We start from the raw sequence: 23,254 nt of genomic DNA, 5'->3' as shown, positions 1-23,254 counted from the left end.
AGCTGGGCATCTGCCAGGGGCCGGAAGTTACCCAGCGAGAGGCACAACGGGAAAGGGTAGCGGATGCCACTCAAAGGTCTAAGCAGGGGATGGATGGGATGGGATGTGTTTTAAGAAGACCAGTGGCTGTTGCATGCAGAACGGATTGGAAATGGGGAGACTTCAGGACAGAGGCTGTCGGAACTGAGATCCGCGTGTCCGGCGGCGGAGACGGAGAAACACTGGCGTGGAAGATACTTGGAGGTAGAAATAGCAGGTGGTGATCTCAGGTGGGAGGCAGACCCAGTGTGTGGCCCGGGCCACTGTGCCTGTCCCCCAGCTTCTGGGGGCTCCTCATCACGGCACTGACACTGCACCATCTGCAGCTCGTATTTGTTGCCTCTTTCTCCCCCTCCACTGCCTTTTCTTTGTACTGTGGTCAAGAACATCTTTAATTCATTGCGTATTTGCTTCCCTCTCACCTTCATGTTGTTCCTTGATTTTTTTTTTTTGGGGGGGAACTCCTTTATTTATTTATTTATTTATTTATTTATTTATTTATGGCTGTGTTGGGTCTTCGTTTCTGTGCGAGGGCTTTCTCTAGTTGCGGCGAGCAGGGGCCACTCTTCATCACGGTGCGTGGGCCTCTCACTATCGCGGCCTCTCTTGTTGCGGAGCACAGGCTCCAGACGCACAGGCTCAGTAGTTGTGGCTCATGGGCCCAGTTGCTCCGCGGCATGTGGGATCCTCCCAGACCAGGGCTCAAACCCGTGTCCCCTGCATTGGCAGGCAGATTCTCAACCACTGTGCCACCAGGGAAGCCGTTCCTTGATTTTGCAAGACTATTATCTTTTCCTATTTCTTCCTGGCCAGTGCCACTATGACCAGAATGCTATCCATAACACCACTTGCCAACTCAGTCCTTGGCCAACACACAGAGCAGATGGAATTCTAAGCGCTCCCCTGGCCTAGGGCAGCCCTGGGCCTGCCCTCTTAGTGTTGATAAGACCGTTATGGGCGAGGAGACAGCCGGCTCTTAGCTGCCACTGAATGCACTGTTGAGTCCTCACTTAAAGACAGGTCTTACCTAGTTAACAAAGCTCTGGCCTAAAGTCAGGAAGTGCGGGCTCATCTCAACCTCCCACGTCCTCCGGGAAGGATTCCCTGAGCTTCCCTTCCCCGTCAGTGGGAGACCACAGCAGAGCAGGGCCCAGCCCTACGCAAACAGAAGGAATTTATTATTAAGGACCGTTTCATGGCAGAAAGCAGAAGCTAAGTTCAAGAGGACTCCTTTGTTAAGTCAACCCAAAATCTGGATAGTATTAAATTCCAAGTCTCTCTAGGCTGCAATAATCAAGTATGCATTGCCAATCTTACTAAATTCCACATTCTAATGGAAGTTTAATCTTGTTTATGCGTTGCTTATTTCTCTTTAGGTCTCAAGGGATGTCTTAACTGTGTTATGAAAAGATCTTGTAAAAGGATGTTTCTTCAATGCTAGGGGCCCTAGTCAAAACAACAGAGCCATAGATTTTTCTAGAGCAATTCATAGTCAGAGAAAAGAGAACTACATCCGCCTACTGGTTTAAGAATCAAAATATATATTAAGCTATTCTCTATTTTAGTTCTTTTTTTAAATTTTTTATTTATTTTATTTTTTGACTGTACTGCACGGCTTGCGGGATCTTAGTTCCCCAACTAGGGATTGAAACCCGTGTCCCCTGCAGTGGAAACACGGAGTCTTAACCACTGGACCGCCAGGGAAGTCCCTCTATTTTAGTTCTTAATTTCATCACATAATTTATTATATTAGGGTATATGGAGACATTTTCTTAAGAATAAGCTCCTAGCATGGTTATTTCATACATAGCTTTGTTTTTCTTTGTTTTGTTTTGTTTTTTTACTTTTCGTTTTGAGATTAATTATAGATTCAAAAGTTTCAAAAACAGTACAGAGAGGTCCCCTGTACCCATTACCCAGATTTCCCCAATGATAACATATAATCATAGTCCAAAATCAAAACCAGGAAATTGCCATTGCCACAACACATATATATACAGTATTTTATTTAGCAATAGTTACTATCAAAATGGACTTAGGGCCTACTTTTTAAAATAATTAACTTAGAAATTCATTTCAGCATTCTGTTAGGCATTTTGTGAAAAGCTAATAAAACTTTAAAAATATGTTGCCATGTAAAAATTTCTACATTATGGTAATGGCAACTGAGAAGATAAAACTGACTCATGTTGGTTTTGACCTGCCAAGATTTTCCACAAGATTAATTTGCATTAGCTCTAGTAAAGATATTACTTCAAACTTTGAGGATTCTTGAAGGATTTTTCCTTTAAAGGCCTTCAGATAGACAGATTGAGTTTCCACACCTTTGAATCTGAATCGTGTAACAAACCAGGGGGCAAACTGTGAATTTCCAATCCAGTACTAAAGCTTGGGAATGGGGGGCATGGTGGTGGTATGGATTCTTGATTTTAAGAAAATAAGCTTAGGTCAAACTAAGACACTCAGAGACTGGTTTGCTTTGCAGACTAGACCATTTGACAAACGTTCTGACCCTTTTCCTCTCCACATTTGAATCATGCACCTTTTAAGAGAAGTTTTGGGGTTTTATTTGGAAAGTAGAGAGAGAATAGGGCAGAAGGTTCAAGTGCATCCGAAGTCAGCTAGCCTCTCCTTGTACTAAGCGAAACAATGTAACTGAAGCATGTCTAATGCAATCTGAGGGTGTGAATTTTCATGCTTGCTTTTCACTTGAATGTATCAAACTTCAAGATACTTCTACCTAAGCAGCCCAGATCTGTTACTAAAGCATGTTTAGACAGGCTTACCTCGGCTTTCACGTGATATGTTTTCCAGCACCTGCAGAAATGCTTTCACATCAGAGCAGCCCTTGACGGCCCTTTGCTTCTCAGGCCCACGGCCACCTGGCAGGGCCGCAGGTGGGGTTTGGGATGGAGAGGGGGCTGGAGATGGTTGGGAAGGTTTTCCCTGCTTAGAAAGAGAACTGCTGGCAGGCCACTGGGCTTACACGTGCCTCCCCTATGCCGTCATCCTTCACCCTGTGATCCCATAAAATGGACCGGAACCCAAAGCAAGCCCACCTGTAGCAAGTTCTCGAAAACAGCATCCATGATGGCATGTAAATCTTCTCTTCCGCCCTCTCCCAACCAAAGTAAAAGGGGGGACCGAGGGGTTATAACCAAGGGACTGGTCCTTGGGAACGTACGAGCATTCGTCATCTTGAACTCTGTGCCCCGATGGGAAAAGGCAGCACCTTCATTCCTTGGAAATAACTTTGGATCCATGTCAAATAAACATCTTAATCACATGCTTCTTGCGTGTTTCTTCATTTCGCAGTTATGAGGGATTAGCCCAGCGCCTCCCCTGGGACTGCGTGACTTTTGTACACTCCCCTCTTGTGTAAGGCAGGATGAGTCTCTCTGTCTGGCCTGAGCCCTGAGTGGCCCTGGGCTCAGCACACAGGAAGCTGTATTTCGCCTGGGCCAGCTCCTCGGCTGTGCTGGGGTTCTTGCAGGCACTAGTGTCCTGTACACAGTTTTCTACCTAGTAACCGATCACAGCTCTTGGCTAAGCAGAAGCCGGGTCCGGATCCCGAGGTTCAGGGAGGCCTGGGAGCCCGGCTCAGCGCACCCACAGCAGCCCACACGCATGATAAGACTTGTCTGCGTATCGTCCCGGCCCGAGAGGCTCTAATTACACGTCTGGGGCTCGCAGGAGCCCAGGTGGCCCGGCTCACACGATACCAGAACTGTGAAGATAGCGCGGGCACAGTTCTCACTGCCTGGGCAGCCGGGTCGGGGAGGCTCCTCCGAGCCCCGTGCGTCATTTCAATACGAATTATGACACCCGCCTTCCAAAGACAACAGTCCTTGTAACCAGGCAGCTCTTCTCCAAGCACCGCCACAATTTTATCCTCCCATCAAGCTTCCAGGCTCTACCTTTCTGGTCTTTCCAGCTCAACTTTCCACCTGCCCCCTAACTGGCACAGCAGAAAACTGCTGGGCATCGCGGCAGAGTCAGTGCAAAAAGGCACAATATCGGGTCCCCAAGCAGCCGTGTTGCCCCCACTCAAGGTAGCTTTGGCCTGAGAGGTGGCTCGTGGGATGCCACTTTGACTGATTGAACCTGTTCCTGCATTTCCTTGACCCTGTTAACAGTCACCAGTTATCAGAAACGTGCCCTTTGCCAGGGACTGTCCTGGGCACACGGAGATCTTGCGTGAAGCTATCAGCATCTGCCTTACAACCAAGCGACCTGGTTCAAAAGAAAAGACGCTTGGGACTTCCCTGACGGTCCAGTGGTTGGGACTCCGAGCTTCCACTGCGGGGGGCGCGGGTTCGATCCCTGGTTGGGGAACTAGGATCCCGCATGTCACGTGGTGTGGCCAAAGAAAAGAAAAAAGACACTTGTACGGAGCCGCGCGAGAAAGTCACTGTCACTGGGACCAAAATCTTGATTTGGCACACGTCAGCGGCTTATTGAGGAAAGAAAGCTGTGCCATGGGAGCAGGTAACACAACAGGTGTTCATCCTGTCATCAGTCAGCTGTGTGGGAGGATTTTGTGGACAGCAGCCAGAAATCTGTTTTTGTTTTTGTTTTCGAGGCTAGTTTTTTTTTTTTTCTTCTTCCAAGCTTACTGGATGCTGAATCAGTTCAATTTTTCCTTTTGCAGGAATCCACACACTTTAACAGTAATAGATTGGCACTTATTTGGTTACTGATAAGGATCTTATAAAGAAATTGATTTACCAAACTGAAATTGTCATTTTTTATAGTTGATTTAGATGTGGTACATATATACAATGGAATATTAGCCATTAAAAAGAACAAAATAATGCCATTTGCCGCAACGTGGATGGACTTAGAGATTATCATACTGAGTGAAGTAAGTCAGACAGACTAAGACAGATATCATATGATATCATTTATATGTGGAATCTAAAAAAAAGGCTACAAATGAACTTATCTACAAAACAGAAATAGAGTTACAGATGTAGAAAATAAATTTATGGTTACCGGTGGGTAAGAGGGGGAGGGATAAATTGGAAGATTGGGATTGACACAGATACACTACTATATATAAAATAGATAATAAGAACCTCCAGTATAGCACAGGGAACTCTACTCAATACTCTGTAATGACCTATATGGGAAAAGAATCTAAAAAAGAGTGGATATATGTATACATATAACTGATTCACTTTGCTGTACGCTTGAAATCCTCATTTTCTTTTCTTTTTTTTTTTTAAATTTATTTATTTTTGGCTGCATTGGGTCTTCGTTGATGCGCGCAGGCCTTCTCTAGTTGCGGCGAGCGGGGGCTACTCTTTGTTGCGGGCTTCTCATTGCAGTGGCTTCTCTTGTTGCAGAGCACGGGTTCTAGGCACGCGGGCTTTAGTAGTTGTGGCACTCGGGCTTCAGTAGTTGTGGCTCGCGGGCTTTAGAGCGCAGGCTCAGTAGTTGTGTTGCGCGGGTTTCGTTGCTCAGCAGCATGTGGGATCTTCCCGGACCAGGGCTCGAACCCATGCGCCCTGCATTGACAGGTGGATTCTTAACCACTGCACCCCCAGGGAAGCCCCAAATCCTCATTTTCAATGTTTTCCTCTAAAACCTGGAGTATCAGTCTATAGACATCTTCTATTCATGTCTTTTTCTTTTTCTTAAATCGTATTCTTAATGGTTCTATGTATTCAGTAATCCTAAAAAGACAGCTTTCTGGATACAGAGTTTTCTCTGAACAGCCTTACAGGCAAAAAGAGGTGTTACCGTCCCACCCAGCGTGCATTATAATTCTGTCGTTGCTTAATCCCCACCCAAATGCCCATTTCCAGCTATACAAACTCATATTATTCTTTCTGAATCATACATACATGCCACACCCTGAGTTGCACATAAAACTTTGCCGTGTTATTTCTACATCACTGTGTCCTGACGCAAGCTGTGGCTGACTTAGAAGCCCGTGTATATTTTTCTGGACTCATTTATCACCTCACTTCCCCGTAACTGGTTCTAGGTGGGAATTTCATGGAAAGGTTTTCTTCTGAAATTCTATAGCCTAATGTTGAGGATATGTTTACAACCCCTCTCCCGGTTGCAAATCCTGATGCCAGCAGGTCTTTCTCCTTTAAGTTTGAACCTCAACCAGGACAAGCGACACTGTATTATTCGGAGGGGTGCAGAGCCCCTACCCTGTGGTCCATAACCAGGAATGTGATGCAGGCGAGTTGGGGGGATCCATCCGTGGCCCAACGCAGGTGGACCTCCTGCCTCCCTGGTAAACATATCCTGGAGTCCCCTGAAGTCAAGAATAAACCTGGGACCTCCCTGGCGGTCCAGTGGTGAGGACTTTGCGCTCCCACTGCTGTGGGCCCGGGTTCAGTCCCTGGTTGGGGAACTAAGATCCCGCAAGCCACACGGAGAGGCACCCCCCCCCCCAGAAAAAAAAAACAAAAAAAACAAACTTGTAAGTAAAAACCCAAAATGTCTATTGGCATACCGGACTGTTTCAGGAATTCATGAAAGATACAGAGCAGATAGGTGTGGTTTGATGGAGAAATAGGATCAAAGGAAAAGGAAGGCTAAAATATTCACAGGCAGTGACTTCTGTGAAAGCAGTTCCAAGAGTTCTGAGAAAGTTCCGTGTTTATGGAAATGGAACAGGAAGCAGCCCTGGGGCAGTAGTCAGGGTGATTATCTGGGGAACCACTTTCGGAGTATCCGCTGGCCAGCGGCTCCCACTCCCTTCCCTGTACTAAACATGCCAGTGAGTGTCTGCCTCCAGGCTAGAGCGTTAGTGTCCAAGAGACAGGCAAGGCCCCAGGCAGCAGGAAGTCTCCAGGTGGGATGGCAAGCCCTTCCCGATGAAGAGGACCCAGCCCCACTGCACACCCTGTCCAGAAACATGGACGCTCCTCTTCCAAGCGCATGTGATGAGAGCCTGGATCCACAGACAGCAGAACTGGGGGTTTTCAAACACAAATAGGAGCATAAGATTAAAAAAATCACCAAACATTTGAAAACCAATGAATGTCAAGAAGAGCACAAAACTCTATAAACAGAGACCAGCACCCATGCAAAGATTTCACAAAGTAAACAGATGTGAAAATAATCCCCAGAGATCCAACACAATATTACAAGACACAAAAACAAGGTATTATGGGAAAAGTCCGAGGAACAGAAAATGTGAAGAAAAGTAAAGAGGCATTTAGAATCTGAGGAGACAGGAATAGAGAGTGGCATGAAAGAAATAATTAAAACATAATGGAAGAAAATTTCCCAGATCTGAAGAAAGATACAGGTCTTCACATGGAAAGGGCCCTCAGGTGACAAAATGATTTACTTGGAAATAAGACACACCCTTACACATTTCCCAAAACTTCAGAATACCAAGAGAAAAACAAAAACAAAAAACAACACCCTTTCCAAGGAAAACAGGCAGAAAATTGCCCTCAAAGAAGTAAGAATTATATGAGCCCCAGCAACATAGGATGCTGGTGGAAAATGGAGCAATATGATCAAGGTTCTAAGAAAAAATGACTTTGAACCCAGAGTCCTTTACTCAGCCAAATTAGCATTCACGTGAAAGGTCACAGTGAAATATTTGGGGCATATAAACCTCAGGAAGTCTGTCACTCTCAGATTTGCTCCCTGAAGGAATTTCTCAAGGATTGCAACATAGCAAGACACAAAGAATGCAAGAAGGGGGTAGCTGTGGTATCCAATGGGCAGTGGCAAACAGAGCAGCCATTACAGCTTATAGTGAAGTTTAAATAGTTTTTATGCATAGCTAAAAAATGAATAATAATAGAGAACTAAGATCCTGGATTAATTCAAGGAAAAGGAGAATGAGAAGGGAAGTGAAAACAGACTCAGGTTTTTGTCTTTTTGGAGGAGAGGATAGAATTGATTAATTCTGGATATTATTGAATACTATTAGTGTACATTAAAAATCTGGAGGAGGGACTTCCCTGGTGGTCCAGTGGGTAAGACTCTGTGCTCACAATGCAGGGAGCCCGGGTTTGATCCCTGGTCGGGGAACTAGATCCCGCACGCATGCCGCAACTAAGAAGTCCGCATTCCGCAACTAAAAGATCTTGCGTGCCGCAACTAAGACCCGGCACAGCCTAAATAAATAAATAAATAAATAAATAAATAAATAAATAAGAAGTGCCAGGGTCCCTAGGAAACCATTAAAAATGAAGCTGTAAAATATAGACAGTGGCATGGGAATTAAAAAAAAAAAAAAATCTAGAGGATAGGAGACGATTTCTGAAGTACGTTCCCGCTTCTCCGTTCTTTGCCCACTGAATAAAGCTCGTGCTGTTCCAGTCTCAAAAGAAGAAAAATCTAGAGGGTAAGTTCCACCTCAGGTAATAGCACAGAAGCTATTGACAGTTAGAAACTCGGGAAAAACATAAAAAACAACTATGTGAAGGCACAGTGCCCTAGACGGAAGGAATCTAGGGGTGGTCCACCTCATCGTACAGGGCTGAAAAGACAGAAGCTGGATTTAAGGACTGCCAGAGTAGCTGGGAATTGAGGGAGGGCAGATCCTGAAAGGAGGAAGCCCCCAGATCTGTGTACAAACACCCCTTCAATCCTTGGCTGACTGCTGAACCAGGCATGTATGGGTCACGCCTCCAAGGAGCCCAGCTGAAAGTGACAAGTGGAGAGGCAGAGGACTGAGCGGAGATTTCAGCAGCTGCCCGACCGCAGACTCAGAGTTTGGAATTCAAGTCCACCCTAGTTTGAGGTGTTTGGTAAACCCCTTGGGCTTTCTACTAAAACCCCAGAAAGGCCATGTTTTAGAAGTGAGGCCCACATCCCAGACTGAGGGCAAAACTGAAATAAACATATCCTCACAAAGCCTAGAACTAAGCTGCCACAGGACCAAGGTTATCTGCCAGTAATTTAACTGCCTTCTAGAACAAAGTTCATCACTTTTCAGAGGAAGTTGACAGAAACTATGTATCTGTCATAATGTATCACCCATAATGTTCAGCGTACAATCAGAATTTATGAGACACGCAAAGAAGCAGGAGACTGCATCCCATAATCAAGAGAAAAAAGCAGTCAGTAGAAGCAGACCCACAGAAAAGCCAGACACTAGAATTAGTGAAGACTCAAAAATAATTATTATAAATACGTTAAAGATTTGACAGGAGGGGCTTCCCTGGTGGCGCAGTGGTTGAGAGTCTGCCTGCCAATGCACGGGACACGGGTTCGAGCCCTGGTCTGGGAAGATCCCACATGCCGCGGAGCAACTGGGCCCGTGAGCCACAACTACTGAGCCTGTGCGTCTGGAGCCTGTGCTCCACAACAAGAGAGGCCGCGATAGTGAGAGGCCCGTGCACCACGATGAAAAGTGGCCCCCGCTTGCCACAACTAGAGAAAGCCCTCACACAGAAACAAAGACCCAACACAGCCATAAAGAAAGAAACTCTTTCAAAAAAAAAAAAAGATTTGACAGGAAAAGATGGATATAATGGGTGAAGGTATAGGGACGACTTTTTAGGAGCAATATAGAAACACTAAAAAAGAGCCAAATGGAAATCTTCACCTGAAAAATGCTATATCTGAAAAAAAAAATTTTAGGAGATTGAAAGCAGATTGGATACTGCCAAAGAAAGGATCATAATGTGAACATAAAAACAGATAAGTAGAAGGTATTCAAACTACAGCACAAAAAGAAAATTGATTGGAAAATTGTCCCAAGTGGGATGGTAGAAATTGGATGTACACCTTCTAAAACACTTGAAGAAAAAGAAAATGAAACTTTAAGAGAATGATCAATCCAAGAAATGGTAAGAGGAGAAATTTAATATGAAAAATCATGGTAAAAAGCAAACATAAAATAAGATAGCAAGAATAAGTCAAAACATTTCAGTAATCACAAAAGGGGTATGAATTAAATTCCCATTTACACTCTTTGGCAGAAATTGCAGCAATATCTTTTTAGATCCGTCTCCTAGAGTAATGGAAATAAAAACAAAAATAAACAAATGGGACCTAATTAAACTTGAGCTTTTGCACAGCAAAGGAAACCATAAATAAAACAAAAAGATAACCTATAGAATGGGAGAAAATATTTGCAAATGATGCACCAACAAGGGATTAATTTCCAAAATATACAAAGAGCTCATACAGCTCAATACCAAAAAACCAAACAACCCAATCAAAAAATGGGCAGAATACCTAAACAGACATTTCTCCAAAGAAATCACACAGATAACCAACAGGTACATGAAAAAATGCTCAACATCACTAATTATTAGAGAAATGCAAATCAAAACCACAATGAGGTGTCACCTCACTCTGGTCAGAATGGCCATCATCAAAAAGTCTACAAATAATAAATGCTGGAAAAGGTGTAGAGAAAAAGGAGCCCTCTTGCACTGTTGGTGGGAATGTAAATTGGTACAGCCACTATGGAGAACAGTATGGAGGTTTCTTAAAAAACTAAAAATAGAGCTACCATATGATTCTGCAATCCCACTCCTGGGCATATATCTGAAGAAAACTACAATTAGAAAAAATACATGCACCCCAAAGTTCATTGCAGCACTATTTACAATAGCCAAGACACGGAAGCAACTTAAATGTCCATTGACAGATGACAGATGAATGGATAAAGAAGATGTGAGATACATATACACACACACACACACACACATACATACATACACACAATGGAATATTATTCAGCCATAAAAAAGATTGAAATAGTGCCATTTGCAGCAACATGGATAGACGTAGAGATCATCACACTAAATGAAGTAAGCCAGACAAAGACAAATATATCGCTTATATGTGGAATCTAAAAAAAAAAAAAAAAGATACAAATGAACTTATTTACAAAACAGAAATAGACCCACAGACATAGAAAACAAATGTATGGTTATCAAAGGGGAAAGGGGAGGAGAGATAAATTAGGAGGTTGGGATTAACATATACACACTACTATATATAAAATAGATAGCCAACAAGGACAGGGAACTATACCCAATATTTTGTAATAACCTATAAGAGAAAAGAATCTGAAAAAGAATATATATGTATGTATATACATTGTATATATGTATGTATAACTGAATCACTGTGCTGTACACCTGAAACTAACAGGACATTGTAAATCAACTATACTTCAATAAAATAAAATTTATGTAAACAACAACAAAAACGATGGTGACATTAAAAAAACAGAGACTTTCAGATTAACAACAACCAAATCGATATGTTATTCGCAGAAGACACACGTAAAAAGAAAGTTATATATTAGTTGGAACTGCTTTTGAATACAAATAACAGAAACACCAACTACAGTGGCTAACAAAGTGGGTTTATTTTTCTTGTAGAAGTCTGGAAGTATGTGGCTGCTGGTGTTGGTTTGTCAGTGTAGGGCTGGTATCTCAGCAATTCTCTTGGCCTTTTCTTCATGGTCACAGAATGGCTGCCAAGGCTTCAGGCATTACATCCACATTGAAAGCAGGAAGGGGAGAAAAACAACACTGGTCACATGGCTTCCTCTTTCAGGAAAAGCAAAAACCTTCCCAGAGTTCTCAACAGACTTCTGCTGGTGTTTCAGTAATCAAAACTGTTGTCAGCTGGCAAGAGAGGAGGTCACCCCAGCTTACTTAGTAAAGGCAGACAAGAGATAAGGGATTTCGAAATGAATGTTCCGTAGCCAGTGAATAGTGTCTCACACAGGTTCAAAATACAGGGATGGAAAAGATACACTAGGCAAAGGCTGACAAAAGGGTAACAAGAACTGAGAGGCTGCAGAGTGGTGAGAAGCTACCCAGTAGCTCTGAGCAGGTCGTGATCAACGGACTCAGCACGCTTTTCAACTCCTGTATTGTAGAGGCTGGAACATAAAAGCCTAATTTCTGATGCTCTTTTGCAGCTAGACTCTAGACGTGAATTAGGTTCTCCCAACTGCATGGACCTGCATGAGATTTGGTAGCTGGAAGTGAGGCCGAGACTGTCGTTCTGCTGGCAACCAAGGTCATGGAGAGGAGTGTAAAAGATGGGCAGTGGCCAGACTCAGCATTTCAGGGTTTTATCAGCAGCTCTGTGGGTAGATATGGTCATTATGGTAACAGCTGCGGCAGCAGTGGCCTCCTAACCCTGGCTTCCTTATGCCTGAATCAAAACTACAGTGATGTGGTCTTCAACTCAGTAGTTCCATGGGAGGTTTCCTGATTTACCACACCTCCAGTTTTTCCAGTGATTTTATAAGCACCTAATTCCCTGTGTTAAACCCCTTTCTGCTTAAAATACACTGAGTGGTTTCTATTTCCTGCACTGAACTCTGAAACTGGTAACACACACAACCACTCAGGTCTTAGAATGATAGGGCCCCTCAGGTGACTTTCAGAAGTAGTGTAAACCCTCTCTGCAAAGAACTCAAACTCAGTCTGAACCTCAAAGAATCCTATAGAATTAACAATAAAATAAAGGAAAATGAACACTTCCCAAGCAAAAACCACAAAACATACAGGGAAACAAAGCAACATAAACAAAAACAGCAGGAACCACAGACAGCAGAGACAGAACTGCAAAGACTTTGGATTTGAGAATTATCAGACACACACTGCTACATTTAAAACAGATAACCAACGAGGACCTACTGTATAGCACAGGGAACTCTGCTCAATACTCTGTAACAACCTAAGTGGGAAAAGAATTTGAAAAAGAATAGTTACATATATATATGTAACTGAATCACTTTGCTGTACTCCTGAAAGTAACACAACATTGTTAACCAACTATACTCCAATATAAAATTAAAATTAAAAAAAAAATAAAAAACATGTATGTTTGGTATATTTAAGTAAATAAACATGTGCGTAGAACAAATAGATTTGAAAAAGAATAAAACATTTTAAAGTAAAATTAATATGTAACAATTAAAATTAATAATTCAAAGGACATGTCAGCCACCAGGTTGGACACAGCTGAGAATTAATGAACTAAATGACAGATCCGAAGAAACTTATACAGAATGCAGTACCAAAAGACAAAAAGATGGAAAAAGAGAGGTCAAGACATATGAAACATATAATAAAAGGAGGTAAATTACATTATCTGGAAGGAGAGACAAGAGGGAATGAGGAAGAAGCAATATTTGAAAAGATAATGGATGAGAATTTGCCAGAATTGTTGAAATATACCAAGGCTCAAATCCAGAAATTCTAATAAATCCCAGCAGATTAAAAGGAAAGAAGGAAGGAAGGAAGGAAGGAAATAAATCCACAAATCATGGATTTGCAGTGCAAAACACCAGAGGAAAGGAAAAGTTTTAGAAGCAGCCAAAGCAGGAGAAAAAAAAAAATCACCTACAAAGGAATAACAATTAGATGACTAAATTCTCAACTGCAACAATGGGAGTCAGAAGAAAAATGCTAGTTAAAAGAAAACATTGTTGGGGACCTCCCTGGTGGTCTAGTGGTTGACTCCGCACTTCCACTGCAGGGGGCACGGGTTCAATCCCTGGTCCGGGAACTAAGATCCCGTGTGCCTCGTGGTGCAGCCAAAGAAAACACTGTTGGGCCAGATTTTTTAAAAAATAATTCTTCTCTATGCTATTCACAAGAGGTGCTTCCAAAACATAAGGACACTAAAAATTTGAAAATATAGAAAAAGGTAAACCACAAAGTAGTGGCCAAGAGAAAGCTGAAATAGCTTATTAAACATCAGACAAAGTAGATATTAAAGCAAAAAGCAATAAAGAGGACTACTACACAGTGATTTTTTAAAAATTCAGTTCACCAGGAGGAGATAACAATTCTGAACTTAAATGCATCTAATAATATAGCCTCAAGATATATAAAGCAAATATTTACACATCTATGAGAAGAAACTGACAAAGCCACCATTACAGTGGGAAAGTTGAACACACTTCTCTTAGTAACTGACATATCAAGCACATAAGAAATAGGTAAGGACAGAGAAGATTTGACTAGCACAGTTAACACACTTGATTTAATGAATATATAAACACTGCACCCAGCACTAAAGAAAAGATTTTTTTATTGAAGTATAGTTGATTTACAATGTTTCAGGTGTACAGCAAAGTTATTAAGAATATATATATATATATTCTTTTTCAGATTCTTTCCCAAGAGTAGACATTTTTAAACTAAACTTTTAACTGAATGAGAACATAAATAGAGAAGAGTACACAGATCAAAAATATATAACTCAACGATTTCTCGCAAAGTGGACACACTGCAGATCCAGGACTTGGATTAAATCAGGAAATGGAAGCTTACAGCACCCCAGAACCCCCTTTCTTGCTGCTCTGCCTCACCCCCAGTCACAATCCATGCTATAGGTAACCACCATCCTGACTTCCAACACTACAGATTAATTTTGCCCCTTTTTACTTTATATAAATGGAATCATATAGTAGTACTCTTTTGTATCTCTTTTGCTCAATATTATGTTTGTGAGATTTAAGCATGTAGAAATGTCTTCTTTGTTTTTCCATTATATGAATAAACCACAAGATGTTTATCCCTTGTTTCACTGGTGGACATTTAGATAGTTTCCTCCTCACAGCTAATACAAATGATGCTGAGATGAACATTCTTGGACACGTCTTTTGATGATCATGTGTACACATTTCTGCTGAGCAGGTTGAGCTTATGTTTAGTTATTATGCAGATACTGCCAAAAAATTTTCCCAAACGGTTGTAGCAATTTGTATTCCCACCAGCAGCACATGAGCGTTCCAGGTGCTCCCCCATCATCCATGCTCAGTATTACCCTACTTTCTTCATCTTAGCCATTCTGATGGGCGTGAGAAGACCCATTCTTCTCCATCACACATGAAATATTTATAAAACTGACCAAATGGTGAGGTTCAACAAAGTTCAAAAGACTGTTACCCTACAGACCAGGCTCTCTGACAACGTTACAATTAAGTTAGAAATCAGTAGCAAAAATATAGCTAGATAAATTGAAAAAAAGATGCATGCACTCGGAAATAAATCAGAACCAAATGTTAACACAAACTGACATCAATATATATATTAAAAAAAAAAAAGTAGAGCCTTGAATGTTTATAATAGAAAAGAAGAATATCTCAAAATTAAGGAGCCAAGCATCCAAGTTTAGAGGTTGAAAAGTCTGGAAAGAGTAAGAAATTTCTGAAAAGTAGGGAATGAGGAAGAAGCAATATTTGAAAAGATAATGGATGAGAATTTGCCAGAATTGTTGAAATATACCAAGGCTCAAATCCAGAAATTCTAATAAATCCCAGCAGATTAAAAGGAAAGAACGAAGGAAGGAAGGAAATAAATCCACAAATCATGGATTTGCAGTGCAAAACACCAGAGGAAAGGAAAAGTTTTAGAAGCAGCCAAAGCAGAAGAAAAAAAAATCACCTACAAAGGAATAACAATTAGATGACTAAATTCTCAACTGCAACAATGGGAGTCAGAAGAAAAATGCTAGTTAAAAGAAAACATTGTTGGGGACCTCCCTGGTGGTCTAGTGGTTGACTCCACACTTCCACTGCAGGGGGTGAGGGTTCAATCCCTGGTCCGGGAACTAAGATCCCGCGTGCCTCGTGGTGCAGCCAAAAAAAAACACTGTTGGGCCAGAATAGAAAGTATTATCAAAGCCAAAAGTTGATTCTTTGAAAAGACTAATTAAATAGACAAATCCCTTGCATGATTATTAATCAAAGAAAATAAAAGGAGAAAGCACAAATGAACAATAGTAAGAATGAAAAGAGGGACACGATTCCAGGTGGTTGCCAAGATTAAAAACATTCTAAGAGATTATAAACCAGTTTATGCCAATAAATTTGAAAACTTAGGTAATGAAGATAAAGTCCTAGACAAATACAACTTACCAAAACTATCTCAGGAAGATAAAAGAACCTGACTAATCCTATTGCCTGCAAAGAATTTGAATGGTGGTTCCTCAAGCAGTTAAACATAGAATTACTGAACCCATAGAAAACCCAGCAATTCCATGCTCTAAAATGGTTAATATTATGTTATATGAATTTCAGCTCAGTTAAAACAGAAATCTCAGCACAAAGAAAACACTGGGTCTAGATTGATTTAGAGGGAAATTTCATCAAACATTCAAAGAATATATAATTTTAATCCTTCACAAATGATTCTATAGAAAAGAAAAAAATGGGGGTGGGGGCAGATATTCCCCAACTCAAATTATGACCTTAGCACAAGCTTGATACCAAAATTGTACAAGAAAGGAAACTTCCAGTTCAACCTTACACGTGAGATCCAAAAAAAATCCTATAATAAACTTACCAAACAGAATCTGGTAAAGCATAAAAAAGATAAAACATGATGACTAAGTTGGGTTTATCTCAGGCATGCAAGAGATTAGTAGATTAGAAAATCTACTAATACAATTCACCACATTAACAGATTACAGGACAAAAACCTTTAATGATCTCAACTGCTGTGGGAAAAGCATTTAATAAATTTCAACATCCATTCATGACACAAATTTAGCACACAAAGAATGGAAGTGTATTTCCTTACCTAATAAAGAATATGATGACGGCAGGCAGACTAATGCTCCCACCCACCACCTCCCCTCCCCTAAAGATGTCCCTGTTCTAATCTCCAGAACCTATAGGTTACCATTGATGGCAAAAGAGACTCTGAAGATATGATTAAGGCTCAGGACCTCAAAATGGGAGATAATTCTGGGTTATCCCGGTGGGCCCAAACCAGTCATAGTGGAGAAACTTTGCTGGCTGCAGTCAGTCAGAGAGGGCCATGTGACCACAGAAGAACAGTCAGAGATGCTGTGCTGCTGGCTTTGAGGATGGAGGACGGGGCCGTGAGCCTAGGGCTGCAGGGGGCCTCTAGAAGCTGGAAAAGGCAAAGAGATAGATTCTCCTCTAGCGTCTCCAGAAGGAAATGCACACTGGCCCACACCTTGATTTTAGCCCAGTGAGACCAGTGTCAGAGGTCTGACCTTCAGAACTGTAAGATAATATACTTGTGTTGTTAAACCACTAAAATTGTGGTAATTTGTTACAACGATAGAAACCTAATAACAACATAACAACAACAAAAGAACTCTACAGTAAATGTTCTATTTCATTCCCTTTAAAATCCAGTACCACCTAAGATGGCTATTGTGATCACCTGAATTTAGAATTTTACTAAATTCAGATCCTAACCAGGATAGAATGGCAAGATAAAGCCAAACATCTAAGGACTGGAAAGAGAGAAATAAATTGTCATTCTTTGCTGATGATGTGAATGTCTACATAAAAAATTCTGTATAATTTATAGCTAATTATTTATAGCTAGTTATATTAGAATAAGAGAGTTTAAAAACCTGAGTACATGATCAATATATAAAAGTATCTGCATTTCTATATACCAGCAACAATCTGAAAACATTTTTCATTTACATATCAGAAGAAAGAAAGGAAAAAAGAGAGAGAAGGAGGAAAAAGAAGAAGGGGGGAGGGGGAGAAGGAGGAGAAGGAAGAAGAAGGAGGGGAGGAGGAAGGGAAGGGAGAAAGATTTAAAGAATCTAACAAAAGATGCGCAAGCTCGTGATAGAGAGATCAGAAAAGTTTATTAAAGACATATTAAAGAAGACGCAAAAGGGTAGAGAGTATACTCTGTTCTTAGTTAAGAAGGGTCAACATCAGAAAGACGTCAACTTTCCCTAAATTGCTCTACAAATTCAATGCAATCCCAATCAAAAAATCCCAACAGTATGTTTTGTGAGACGTGATAAGCTGATTCTAACATTTATCTGGAAGAGCCAAGGCTACGAATTGCCAAGGTACTTCTGAAGAAGTTGGGAGAATTACCTCCACCAGGTAAAGAAATTAGCCTGCGTGGTACTGATGCAGATACAGATCAATAGATTGATGAAACAGAATAGAACCCCTAAACAAAGATAGACGCTATGGAAATGTGAGTTAGGACAGAACTAGAATTGCAGATTAGTGGGGAAAAGGTGGACCATTCACCAACTGGTGCTGGGACAACTAATTAACCACTTGGAACAAAGAGAAATCAGACCCGTACCTCACACATTCACAAAGTTAATTCCAGATGGCTTAAAGGCTTACAGGTGGAATGCAAAACTGTAAAAAAATTTAGTAGACAATACAAGTGGACATCTTTACAATCTTGAGATAGAAAAGAATTTAGCACAAACTATAAAGACAAACATTGAGATTCTACTATATTAAAATTAAGAATTTCTGTTTATCAGCTATGCCATAAATAATGAAAAGGTTACTCAGCCATAAAAAAAAGAATGAAATAATGCCATTTGCAGCAACATGGATGGACCTAGAGATCATCACACCAAGTGAAGTAAGTCAGAGAAAGACAAATATCATATGATTTCACTTATATGTGGAAACTAAAAAATGATACAAATGAACTTATCTACAAAACAGAAATAGACTCACAGGCATAGAAAACAATCTTATGGTTACCAAAGGGGGAGTTTGAGATTAACAGATACAAACTACTATATATAAAATAGATAAACAACTAGGACCTACTATATAGCACAGGGAACTATATTCAGTATCTTGTAATAACCTATAAAGGAAAAGAAACTGATATATATAACTGAATCACTTTGCTGTATGCCTGAAGCTAACAGAACATTGTAAACCAACCATATACTTCATTAAAAAAAAAATCTTAAAAAAAAAACAAGTGAAAAGGCAAGCCACAATCCAGAGATATTTGCAAAACAAATAAATAACAGGGTTTTTTTTTTCTTCTTTATTTAAACTAAAATCAAAAGCAGTTCACTCATTTCTCCCCATTTCTTCTCATGTAAATGATAGTGATTAATATTCAGAATGTATAAAAAATTCCTACAAATCAAAAAGAAAAAGACGAAAACCCAGCAGGAAAATGAGCAAAAGAGAGTCATTACACAGAAGAAACCATAAGAAAAATGCTTCCTGAGTTACCAGGAAAATGCAAATTAAAGCCTCAAGGAGATACTATTTCACACCCACCAAATTGGCAATAACTTAAGAGTTAGACAATAGCTAATGGTGACAGGATATGAAGCAACAGTCATTCTTATTCACCGCTCGTGGAGAATAAATTGCCAGAACTGTTTGGGAAGCGGTTTAGCGTTTCCTAGTGCAAGACTTCTTAACCTGGGGTATGTGGTTAGAATTCAGGGGTGGGGTGGGGGGGTCTGTGTACTCGAATGGGAAAAAAAGTATGTCTGTGTTGTCACTAATCTCTAACTGAAACTTGCTATTTCCTTCTATTAGGAACCAAACCTTTGTGTTACTAGTACTGTACCTGTGACTTGTACCAACCAAGAGAATACAGATTTTGTGTGTCACATTGAATTTGTTGCAGGTATCTCAAAATACCGTTTATGCTCACCACAACTTCAAAATTATGGTCGTTGTTAGACCGATGGCTAAATATGACCATTTAATGGTAGGAGGACATGTATTGCTTTATCACAAATTTGTATTTTTAACATTTTGAAAACTATATTCCAATACGATTGGTTTCCCTTGTAATCCAATGTATTTTATGTATTTTAAAATGTTATTCTAAGAAGTCATCCAAGACTTCACTACTGTACCAAAGGGGTCCATGAAACAAAAAAGCAAATACTAAAATAAGTGGTCCTTAACAAAGTGTCTACCCTGGAGAAACTCTTGCCCATATGCATCTGGAGATACGAGCAAAACGCTGGGAGACTGGAAAGGGCCCAAATGCTCATTCATCAGCAATACAATGGATAAATTGTGGAATGCAGTATAATTAAATTTTTTTAAAAGTGCTTGAAGACTCGGGTGGCACTGAGCTAGATGTCTCATGGACTAATGACATAGTATTATCCACAATCCGGAGAGGCAATTTACTCTGTCGTAAGTAGGCTGAGCGTCCCGTCATTCTTGGATGATGGAAGGAGAAGCATAACCAAGTATTAAAAAAGAGGGTGAGTTCATTCCTGCTTGCAAACTTGTCCATTATTCTTGCATTGATTCGCTGCTTAAGGTAAACCGAGGGGATGGTCTAAGGCTCTAAGGCATGACTATCAGTTTCTGCATCATCCTTTACCTGCCTCTCACCTGGCAAGTTATCCTTAACAAGACTGCCACCTTATCTCCCTACATCCCCAGGGCTAGTCATTCAGCAAGGCTAATGGAGAGAAGACTGCTTTTTGTGTAACTGACCACACATCACGTTGGGGGCCTGAGGCTCAAGGCAGGTGGGCCCCAAGACCTCCTCACAACGGGCCGGAGTTGGGTAGGGGCTGGAGGGACAAGTCCTCAGCACGGAGGAATTCAGGACTGACACCGGCTACATTCCATGTGTCTTTTAAAACAAAGCACAACTCGCTCTTCAGTAAACTCTGTGAAATATTATTCTCCCCTTGAACAAAGAAATCTGAGCCAAACACACCTTTACGGCATACTCACTTTTGCTTGGCTTTTAAGAAAACCTCTCAGGCAAAGCTGTGACATCGACCGAGGCCCAGCGTCCCGATACTGGTGGCTCTCTTGCAAGGCGGTGCCTGGGATGCCGTCACCGCCAACCCAAGGTCTGTGTCTGCACATGGCTCCTCTGTTACCCACAACTTTTTTTTCTTTTTTCTTTTTTAAGACAATGAACTTTCCACTCTAATGTTATTTTTAAGCCAAGGAAAAATCTCCAAGAGCAGGCTGAATTCAAAAACAAAACAACAACAAAAATTTTTTTAAAGAGAGAACCCGAGAATGTGATCACATGCAGAATTGAAAAAGCAAAGTAGAGCAGCTGAGTTGTGAGGCCCGGAGCGGGGATCGCATCTGATCTGACGATGGATAGCAGCTGGCCCAGGACTTGGGGAACCTGAAACAGCCCCTGAGGGCTGCAGGAAGCAAAGACGGTGATGCTGATGGCGATGGTGATAATGATGGTGATGGCAATCTTGCCGCAGCGCCTGGCCTCGTGAGAGCCCTGGCCCTCTGGCCCTGCGCGCCTTGAGGCTGGAGCTGGGGTCTGGGGGGAGGGGCTAGCTCCAGGACCCCACGCTAGGAGCCAGCAGGGTGTGCCCAGCCCAGATGCGCCTCAGCCCTTTCCTGTGTACCTCACTGACTCTGACCTCACACGTGAGCGGAGATGCTGTGGCGGGTATGTCAGTGGCCCTGACCCACTGCTGCTCCTCGGGCACCCAGGTCCCCTGACCAAGGGCAAAGGCAGGGAGTTTTTTTAAAAAAAAAACAAACAAAGCAAAACTATGAGATGATTGCTCAGGAAAATTGAATGTTCTCCTCACTCCTTAGGGAAGCAACAGCCTAGAATATAGAACACATAACCAGACTCTTAAGATGATAGAGTCGGCTACACTAAAACCATACTTTACATCTAATGTTTCACAGTTTAAGAAATGTACTTCCCCCTTCATGGCTGCCTCTGATCTTCGGACAACCCTACAGCACAGGACAGAGAGACTACGATTTTCTCTTCTTTTTACAACAGATGCCAACGGCCACTTTGTCAGGACGTTGGGAGAATTGAGTTGCATGATGCAGCCAGCAGGTAAATCTCCGCATGCTGGTAGAGAAAAGGTTCTCTAAGATACAGTCAGTGAAAAAGCAAGGGGCAGAACAGTGACATATGTAATGACTCTGTTTGCATCCAGTGTGAAAGGTTAGCCGCCCAGCTGGATGCTTGGTCCGCCCTGAACCCTCCCTGTTCTACTACTTAGCCCCTGGGAAACAACCGCCCTAAGCCCCTCCTTCATTTATTCATCGGGCTTTCACCAGATACCAGTCACAATCACTAACTCTTTGGAAGAGCAGTTTGGCCGTCACTTCCCTGGGGCAACGCTGACCAGGGCCTCGGGGATCCGAGCCTGGCCACCCCTGCCCAGTGCCGGGAAAGCCACGGCCCGGAGCTGCTCACCCGGGTAAGAGATTTGATTTCCAGACCCCATCTCCTCCCTAACTCTGCAAGCAGCTTTGGGCAGACACCGGAGCTCCAGAAGCCACAGCTACTGTCGCAAAGGTGAGAGTGAAGGAAATGATGCCCAAAGTGGGGTGACCCCTGGCTGAGGAGGCCCGTCTAGCTGGATGGGCCACACGCTTAAACGCCAAGTCCAGGTCACTTTGAAATGGAGCTAGCCGCCCCCCTCCTTCAGTTCCCAAGTTCTCTTTGTCGACACCACTGCCCCGCACCCCCTACCCCCCTACTTCCTAGAAGGAAGAGAGCAGGTGTGTTTAGCATAGGAAAGAAGCCGGCAGATAGAGAGGGTGGAGGCTTTTAAATGTTATCGATATGCCTGAAGCCAGTAATTCTTGACCTGGCCAGAAAAGGCCTAAGGTTTAGATAAAGCAGGTCCTGGAGTCCCTGCCCCAAACACGGGGGGGAAAAAAAAATCTTCCCTATATCGCCTGGAGTCTGATAAACTGAGTTTCTTAAAAATGCTCTTTCCTTTTTGTCCATCTGGAATCACCTTTTCCTGCCGCCCCAAGGGCACAAAAATTCAAAGACCTAATCTCTTAAATAGTTCCCTTCCTGCAGATCACTCAAATTCCAGGGACCTTAATCAGAGGTAAGTGCTGCTGCTAAGATACGCCATGACTTGTGAGAGTCTTTTTCTTTTAAACCGAATAGTTTGCCTCTCTCTTTTTCTTAATTTTTATTTTTTGGCCACGCTGCATGCGGGATCTCAGTTCCCCGACCAGGCATCGAACCTGCACCCCCTGCAGTGGAAGCGCAGGGTCCTAACCGCCAGGGAAGTCACGCAGGAGTTTTCACTGTTCACTCTTAACAATGAATTACTTAAACGTCAGTAATTTGGGACTTTCAAAGTAACAGGTTTTGAGTTCTTTCTTTATTGAAAGTATATCTTATAGACCTCTTGAATTCATCGATCTGCACTCCAAATTCACCCCTCCTACCCCAAGGGCTCTCTCTCCAGCTCAGGACACAAAATCTCCATTTGACCTTGTGTTCAAGTCGGAAACGTGGGAATGGCCTTCTCACCCACGTGGGCGCCCACCTCTGGGGCCCTCCCCCTTGCTCCCCACGGGGTCCCCTCTCAACAGGGAACCTCTGAACCGAGAAAGACCAGGGTCCTCCTCCAGGGCTCCCCATCTAGGTGCCAGCTAGCTCTCCAACCCCACCCCCAGCCAGCCACCCTCCACACCCCGGTGCTCCTGCCCCAGGGCCTTTGCTCTTCCTGTTTCTTCTTCCTGGAATGCTCTCAGCAGACCTGCCCTACTCAACGC

The sequence above is a fragment of the Balaenoptera ricei genome, chromosome 1 (assembly GCF_028023285.1).
Source record: "Balaenoptera ricei isolate mBalRic1 chromosome 1, mBalRic1.hap2, whole genome shotgun sequence".
NCBI lineage: Eukaryota > Metazoa > Chordata > Mammalia > Artiodactyla > Balaenopteridae > Balaenoptera > Balaenoptera ricei.
This window is presented reverse-complemented; position numbering follows the sequence as displayed.